This window comes from Sycon ciliatum, chromosome 1 (genome assembly GCF_964019385.1).
Source record: "Sycon ciliatum chromosome 1, ocSycCili1.1, whole genome shotgun sequence".
Taxonomy (NCBI): Eukaryota; Metazoa; Porifera; class Calcarea; order Leucosolenida; family Sycettidae; genus Sycon; species Sycon ciliatum.
In genome coordinates this window covers 75,076,655-75,085,714 of record NC_088643.1, presented here as the reverse complement: position 1 = coordinate 75,085,714, position 9,060 = coordinate 75,076,655, and the positions used below count along the sequence as shown (strand labels likewise).

Below are 9,060 nucleotides of genomic sequence, written 5' to 3'. Positions count from 1 at the left end.
CCCATGATAATTTCGAGGAGCTGGAGTGTGTGCCAAAAAGAATGAGAAATGAAAGTATGCATGAGGAAATGAGTATGTTTTAGATGAGTGTTTTCCCAAGCCCTTATCTGAACATACATGCACTCGATCGCCATAACCCCTGGCACACAGCACACAGCTTCAGAACCTGAGAGAGTATGATATGGGTATGTCACAAGTACTCCCAGGTCCCGAAGCTTTCGTCTCAACAAAGGATCATAATCGACGACTTGTAATGAACTACATTTTGGTGGTATTATACCGTACTTGTTTACGAATGAGTTTAAAGCATGAGAACTATCCACAGCAGACATTCTCACTGTTCGGAGTTGCCAAAAAAGTGGTGCATGTACAAATCAGGGATGGGTACAATACAGTGTACCAACATCTGAGGTGAGTCTATCAGGAAAGTGAATGTCGTCCACTCTATAAAATGGGATCCCTCAAGAAAGATGGGATTTTGCAGCCATGGACGTTTCCAGCCAGGTGACTGTATATACAGTGATCTAAGTTATGCAAAGCTTGACATGAATGATTGGCTGGACACGTCGAAGAGAAGGAAGAGAGAAGCAGACCAACCTTACACCAGCTGAGTGTAGTGGCCCAAAACAACAAACTAATTCTGTGTGGCCTTAGAGGAGCTGGGCAAGATGTGTACAGTGAATTAAACAATACAGTAAACGTGGGAGAAGAAGTGACAAGACTGAGTATGATACACTGTGCCAGCACAGTGTATCATACTAGTGCAACTGTTGGTGTAGTTACAGTTAGCCCACACAAGCAGGTCACTCGATTGTAGATACACAGAGCGCATTCTACATCATACAAAACATGTTGAGCTAGGCAGCAGTGGCTGGCATTTACTGACATGCACCAATGCCAATGCGCGGCTTGAGCAAATATTACAAGCCTCAGAACACCCATACGCCATTTTAGAGACAGAACAAGGCGATGAGTAAGCACCAAAGGATTATATGAATAGCGGCCAGGCAATAATTCAGGCCACTGCTGCTAATCAAGGACTAGTTACTAGTACTAGTATGTTGTCAGTGTACCCTGAAATGATGCAATCACAGCGAACGTGATACATGCACATCATGTTGCCTGGTTCTTGGTTAAAAGTTGTATCCTCAATGCTTGAGGTTTGTGGGGTCCCTCCAGCTTCTCAGAGTCCTGCACAAAAAAGATAAAAGCAAGTGCAGGTAGAATAATTAAAGCTCACATAAAACCTCTTCGTCTTGCTAACAAATTTCGTGATTAAATCCACAGCATGGGAACGAGGCTACAGGAAAAAAAGTTCAACCATAATAATGCAAAAAGGCAACTTTAGCTAATCATATTTTTTGGCAGCAACACTATACTGTTTGTATAGGAGAGTTGGCTTGGTGCATTCATGCCAAATGAACTCCCTATAGTATTGTATTACTGTACTTCATCATTTTTCTTGAGCATTCATTACCAGTAGCCCTAATGTCTTCTAACAGAGTGCGCAAGGTACTGCATATTCGGCGCATATTTTATTTTCGGCTAATATCGGCCTGTGCATTTTTAATTCGGAAAGTGGTGGACATCACGCAACTGAATTGTAAATAAAAGGGGTTTGTCAACTGACAACCGCATACTTTTTCGACATCACCAATAAAAGAATTTTGCGTCCAGCGCATGCGCCAGGAGTGAATAGCAACTGAATAGAGCGGTTGTCATTTATTTACTAGAGGAAACGCAAAAGGTAACAAGATTACGTAACCAAAGGTGAGAAGGCACTGAGCGAACTGTCAACCTACGAATACAACCTCAGTGCAACAACGTGCTCTTTCTGCTTACACAAGCAGAAAGAGAAAGAGCATGTTGTTGCACTGAGGTTGTATTCGTAGGTTGTATTCGTAGGTTGACACTTCGTTCAGTGCCTTCTCCCCTTTTATTTACTGGGCATTTGTAGCCTAAAATTTGTTTTGCAAGGTTCAATGTGACAGTGTATACAGGCATCAGCAGCACAGGCTGAAATTTCAATGTGGCCGAGATGTGTTTTTGCCTTGGGGAGGCTGCAATTTAAAAGCGTCGGCAATTTGCATACTTTACAACACAGTACTGAGCATGCGGTGAGCTGATGATGAAATGAATTGGAGGTACTAATAATGCTAAGGGATTCGGGGGCGCATCAAAGGGGTCAGCACCAAGGAATGGGATAGATTTTTGCCCAGTTCGGGTATGTATATTGGGTATAGAACGGAAATTATTGGCTAAGCCTCGGGCGACTCCTACCAGTATTGCCACCAATGGCCCATGGCTACTGATCTCTGTGATAGAAATGTGACGTGTATGTGAAACCAAAATATGACTTTTCAAGATGTACATGTACTGTAAGACACGCTGTTATAACGAGTCGCAAATTTAACGATTGTCCAAAATTCATAGGTTAACGAGAAGATATGTTAACAATTTTGCAGTATTCTGCCATATCCACACACAGCATATATGAAGCAGTACGGCCTCAACGGATCTATTATAACGAAGAAATGTCATCCGTTAAAACGTTAGATTTGCTTCCTCGTTATTATAATATATACTGTAAGACATGATTGTATATTATAAAAATTAATCATGTCTTACAGTATGTGCATTTTGTGAAGATCTGATGTAAGTCATTAGGGACACCTTGTTGGGTCTTGCCAACATTCAATTATTATGATGTTCATATCTATGCAATGACGTTAATGGAATTATCAGCAAGAATCAATAACCCCAAGAGTATGCAGCTTTGCACATGGAGTCTGCCACAACACGTTTACCAAAGTACATGAACCTAGACACGAGCTGAGGAATCAGCTGAGCTGCTGCATCATTTATGATCTGCTATAGTTTCCAGTCTCCATGGAGGTTTTTCTTGGAGACGTCGAATCTACAGTATTAGGTGTGAAACTGTTGTACTAAACCGCAGGAGATAGAATTTATTCAGCTCGGACAACATTTCACAAGCACGCCGATCAAAGCTTGCTACACTCCCGTTTAGTCAACTTAACGGCCCAAATAATGCTTGGGTCATGAACTCATCGCTGTTGGTCTTTCGAGGGTGCCTGACAATGGTTGTTAGTGCACAGCACCAGCCGGGCCAAATGACAAGATCAGAGACATAGATCTTCCTAGTTCAATTGCTGAAAGGTGACTTGTGCAAACGTTATGTAGCAAAAGGAACTGTACTATGGCACTACACGCCATTCACAATAATCAAAAATGCCCACTTGACAAAACAGAATTTCATCAACGGAGTCCCGGGATTTTTCTTCTGTACATATGCATTATAAAGTCATAGCATAAGGGAGACGGCACGGTAGACTTTCAGCCTAAATCATAACGAGGGCCAGCTGGGCAGCTCAAAAGAGAGCTCTATGCACTATTAGCAGAGTGGTATACATGAATAGAGAGTGACCACCCAGTGCATGAAGCTTTTCGTGTCACCCTAGAAAATTTCAAAAATCAATAATGTGGGTTCAACCCTGGGCTGCCAGTGACAGTTGCCCTAACTGCCTTAGGGGCAAGTGCGATACATACATGCTCGCATATAGCATCGCTTGACTGACCCATGCTTGGGGCCAGTGGGTCAAGTCCGCAATCACGAGTTGCATAAACCACAGATCATGTAGAATCTCCATGGATCCAATCTGTGTACTGTAAAAGCAGAAATTTTCGGTGGTGTAATATTTTCGGAATTCTCCAAAATCGGCGATTCGGTGGAGGGAAATTTTCGGTAATACCCGCTTTCCAGGTAAGGGTGCTAGTACCACTAAGTAGTACCGAAAAAGTTCGGTGCATTTTTTCGGTAAAAATTGTCGGCACCGAAGTTACCGAAAATAAAACACCACTGAAAATTTCCGCTTTTACAGTACATCATTTTGGGTATCATGATCTCGTGTTGTTTCCTTGGGTGCTACGACTCCCTGACATGCATTGATCCATGGAACGGTATGAATTGGGCGATTTCAGCCAATCAGTAGACGTTCTGAGAGTGGTATATTCAACGATACACCCCGCTCAGTTCACAAGGGTCGCGCCAAGAGTGAATATTAGAAGGAGTCTTGGGAAAGTGCCCTGGGAGAAATGGATTGCACCATTCTATACATGTACTGCATTCCCCATAATTTCCTCGTGCTATGTCCTCAGGAAAATATTTAACGTAGACTCTTCATATACTCATAGAATAATCCAAACGTATCTGCAGTCAACCACGGGTATAACAACCCACGGATAGTGACACTATCTTCAGACCTAGTAACAATATAGCCGTATATTTTCAACCCCGTGAATGACGACAACTCCCAAATACCAACACTTTTCTCATGCCCGATCAAGGGTCGTTCGTTACCGGCAAAGTTAGCTGGATATGATGTCATGTAGTCATTATTACTTCAGGCAGGGACAATGAAATACACCCCCCCCCCCCCTTTCCTGCAGAGGGAACAGTGCTGTGTCCAGGTCCGCATGCAGCATGGAGGTGCTAGTAAGTCACTGGCATTATTTTCTCTTGTGGATCGATGTACAGTGCGTGACAATGCTTCCATAACGTTAGTGGTGGTGGTGGTGGCGGGAGCATACTGCACTGCAGGGCATTACAGCACTGGCATACTATTATTTTCTCTTGCAGACGTGCCGTGCACGACAATGCTTCTATAATGGTGGTCACGGTGATGGTAGTGGTGGCGGTGTGGTGGTGGTGGTGGTCACAGTGGTGGTGTGGTGGTGGTGGTGGTGGTGGTCACAGTGGTGGTGGTGGTGGTCACAGTGGTGGTGGTGGTGGTCACAGTGGTGGTGGTGGTGGTCACGGTGCTGCTGCTGCTGGTAGTGGTGGCGGCGGTGGTAGTTGCGGTGGTGGGAGCATTCTGCACTGCAGGGCATTAAAGCAAGCTCGATTGTGCATGCATGGTGGCGGTGGGAAAGAGGTGCCAAGGAAAGTGTGTACATATTTTTGTTGAAAGCACGAGAATTCAAAGAAAGCTGGCTGCTTCCTCTATTTCCATGATCGGCCAGTGCCTGCAGCACGAACAGTACATTGTATTACATGTATTTGCATAGACAGACAAATAAACACTAACCTGAGCATGGGTACCGCTTATATTCGTGGTCAGGAAAGTGAAAGTACGAACGAAGGAGAAGAAGATTGTTGACCATGGCGAACAACTGCATATCCAGAGGGCACACGGCTTGCCAGAATGGGTCGGCTACATCTTCGCTAATTTTCTGTCCTAACAACATTCAGCTTCGAGGTCAAGGACGACGGCATTTTTGGAAAGAAATTTCGAATTTTGGAGAAGAAGCTTGCTTTCGGAAAAATGTTCCTTTCACGCAAGGCAGCATGCCAGGTCAGGCGTGTGAACCAGGTGAACTGTGTCGGCAGATCCACGTTTACGTTCCAGGCCGACAGTTTTTTGACCAAGCCGTGAATCGCCCTCGCTCTGACTCTCCCGGCTACGAAGGAGTAATTTTACAACTCTTCAGGCCAGCTACAGGTCTCTGATGCACAGCTGCAAGTGACGGATATCGGTCATTTGCAGCCACTACTAAGAGCCAGTCCTGGTCGTTGCAATCTGATTGGAAAGGCTTTCTGTCTAAAGCCTTTCCATACTGGTGCTCGATGTTTTCAGTTTGGGGACACCAAAATTAGTGTACCGCTAAAGACACGTGGTCGACACGTTGTTGACACGTTGCTGACACTTTGTTGACACGTGACCCAATTACCGGCCTACCAAGTGCCTTTGGCGACCGCTAACAGCAACTGTGGAACAGTGCAGTGCCCTTTTTTGGAGCAACGTACGAGTAGTGCCCATGGATTATGACCCCGCGACCCCAATCTACGTGGCGGTCCGCAATTCGCTACTTCATACTGACTGGCGTCCGGCATCGTCCCGAATTTGGCCACAATCTGCTCTCGGGACCCCGATAGGGCTCCCTGACCTGCTCCATCTCCGGCATCGTCAATGTACTGCGCATCCACACAGGCCAGGACTGCACTTACTTACGGGAAGGAGTATTTGCAAGATGGAACCTGGGAACTGGAAGACGACGAAGACGGGAAGCGTGGGAATCCGGCGGCAATGGCTGGGATGTAAGTCCAACATTGCTGGTGCCAGAGTTGCCACTGCTTGCTTATAAGGGAATCATGTGTGTTGCCTTTTTGCCTTTTCCGACGTCCTCCTCCGACTGTACTCCCGATCCCAGGACTGAACTTACGGGAAGGAGTGCTTCCAAGATGGGAGACGAAGAAGAAGAAGCCGCTGAATCCGGCGGCAATGGCTGGGATGTAAGTCCAACATTGCTGGTGCTAGAGTTGCCACTGCTTGTTTATAAGGGATTCATGTGTGTTGCCCTTTTTTGCCTTCTCCCATGTTCTCCTCCGACTGTACTGGTGAACGCTGTCACATATGTTGCCCTTTCCAGGCAGTAGAAGGGAGGGGGGGGGGGCAGCACATCCTGGCATCCAGGAATGCTAGGCCCTAGGAACTAGGCAATCTGACCTTTCCTCTTACTCCAATAATGGTATGGATGGGGAGTTCTTGAACATCCTCAGTCTTGTTAGAGTGAACTGTGCAACTCGGCAATCGGTGATAGCAGAGGACCAATGCCGATGGCGATGCTCCTTCCTTTTTCTCTGTCACAGGCTGCGTTCTCGAGAGGAAGCGTTATTTCTGCATTCCAAGAAGGACGGCACAATGGTGAGTGGAACTTCGTGGGTGTGCAGCCTTGCTAGTTGAATTGTAAATCAACCATTCTTCTTGTCTCTGACTTCTTCAATGTCCTCCTCAGTGTCGGACTGTCCGCGTCGCATTGAACTGGTCCGATGAGGCTGCTATTGCACACACAGTGAGGGAACTCCCATACGGGAACTCGGAAGTACTGCTACAGTACAGGTAAGGTGGCCATTGCTTATGTGCGTGCGCCGTTGTTGTCAACTTCTAAGCCAGCTGTACTCCAACCTTCATGGAGTTTGAAAGTAGTCAGCTGGCGAACTACAATTGAAGTTTAGACGTTATATGCCGCGGCTTGGTCAGCTTTTTCAGTTTCACAATGCATTGCACTCAGCACCGCTTCTCGGAATATCTTGTCAGGATGGCTGTGGAACGCATCCTCCCCAGTGGGGGAACGGCAAATGTGCTGTTCATTTTTTAGGCTTGCTTTTATGGTACGTACAAATCAAAGCCCCATTGAAAAGACATAGTGGAGACCAGAAACTGCAAATAGATGTTGGGAACCGCGAAGACCACCCTTCCTTGTCAAGTTCCCTGAGGGTGTGGAGGGGGGGGGGGGGGGAGCGGAGGAGGGACATTCCTGCACTTCTTAAAGCAGGATTCACAGGAGCATTTTCAGAAATTGCTTGTACATTTGTACCAGTTGTAACCGACAAACGCATTCTCATTGAGCTTTGACTTGAGGCACGTCAGCAAGGCGCTGGTGCATCGCTGACGTCTTGTCCTGATTCTGTGAATGGTATTTTGTGCGAGTTTGCATCGCACGCAGAATCGCAGGTCGTGTCGCATTGCACAGCACACTGCCAAATTGCTTCTGTGAATCCCACGTGAATGGGAATTCCAATGGGAATGTAATCCATTGCCAACAGGTGTATTCCCGAGCTGCTCATCATATTGCAAAATTGCTCCTGTGCATGCAAATGGATTTCATTGCTCTTCTGTAGTTTGGGAAATTCTCGATTACGATAATTCTGCGTGTGTGTGTACACCAGCCTTGAACATACATGTAGGTGACCCATTTGTGGTGTCTCATAGCCTACCTCACGACCTTATGCTTTCTTTCTGTATCACTTGTATCTTGCAGGTATATCACCCCGTGACGACCACATCGAAGTCTGAAATTGAAGTGTGAAGATGCTTCAGCAACCCCTTCATATTTTTCCATTGCTTTTATTGTGCTTCTACTGTGCATGTGTGTAACCTGTGGGGTATGCATGTGATGACAATGTATGCCGGTGACACGGTCAGATTTTGTCCATGCGTGTAACGTACACCTGCATGCTATCGTTGAAAAGGATCTGCCACTTACGATCTTCGGACGAGTATCAGGTCAGCTTGGTTTTGTGTGGGCTGTACCAGACGCTGTTCACTTCTCTATCTGTTGGATATGTGACTTTCTGCAAGTTTCTGGTGTATGGTGGCCACTTCTTTGCTTGCCTTTGTATGACATTACAATAATTCTGTATTCACTGCTTCCATGGTGTGGTCTGCAAACTGCAATCCTTAGGCAAATATCATCACGGTTTGCAATATTGTGCTTTGGCCGCTAGCTTACCTACACATTGTAGTTGAATTATTTTTGTTTCACAACTGACTTCCTGAAGTATGGTGGCCACTGCTTTGCATGGCATTATACAATGTTCATCAAGAATTTCCTGTTTGGGTCGTGTGTGTGTGTGTATGTACATGTATGTGTGTGCGTGCCCATGTGTGTGTGTGCCATGTGCATGTGCGTGTTTGTCACAAGGTGTCTGTGTGCGGGGTAGCGAGGTGGGGAGGGCTGGAATGTATCAGTGTGCTACTGTAGTTGCATGGCTACATACAGTGCATCGCGCGCGTGCTCACCATGTTTATCTTCGGAGCTGGGCTAGGGTGGGGGAGGGAACAGAAAAAGAACTGAAATTACCCATATAAAAACCGCTCTGTGAGCGGTTCTGAAAAACCTCTACTGGTGCAGCCCCGTCGTAAAAGTAAGAAATTAGAACTGGCGCATTGTCCTCCCAAATGTGAACTGATCCACCTAAATCGCGATTGACGGGACCCGAACGCACCAGTAGCACGAGGTCGGGAGGGCACAGGATCACAGCCGGCGCTGATCAGTCAAGTTACCATACAACACTTAGATCTACCCCGAAGCCCACCTTTGCCGCTTTGGCTTTGGCTATGGACCAGCATCCCCAGCTGCATCCACAGGTAGGAACCTCGTGCTACTGGTGCGTTCGGGTCCCGTCAATCGCGATTTAGGTGGATCAGTTCACATTTGGGAGGACAATGCGCCAGTTCTAATTTCTTACTTTTACGACGG

General features: G+C 46.3%; 2 long non-coding RNA genes across 2 annotated transcripts; one reads left to right on the top strand and one right to left on the bottom strand.

Annotated features, from left to right (window-relative positions):
• Nucleotides 1-234: 234 nt before the first annotated feature.
• On the bottom strand, nt 235-5,539 carry LOC135807104 (uncharacterized). Its single transcript, XR_010551460.1, has 2 exons — nt 5,106-5,539; nt 235-1,191 (listed from the first exon to the last, which is right to left on the bottom strand). It is a non-coding gene; the product is annotated as an uncharacterized LOC135807104 (long non-coding RNA).
• A 104-nt stretch (nt 5,540-5,643) lies between these two features.
• Nucleotides 5,644-8,050, top strand: LOC135807103 (uncharacterized). The gene is made up of 4 exons (XR_010551459.1): nt 5,644-6,310; nt 6,668-6,722; nt 6,814-6,917; nt 7,840-8,050. It is a non-coding gene; the product is annotated as an uncharacterized LOC135807103 (long non-coding RNA).
• The last annotated feature ends 1,010 nt before the right edge of the window (nt 8,051-9,060 follow it).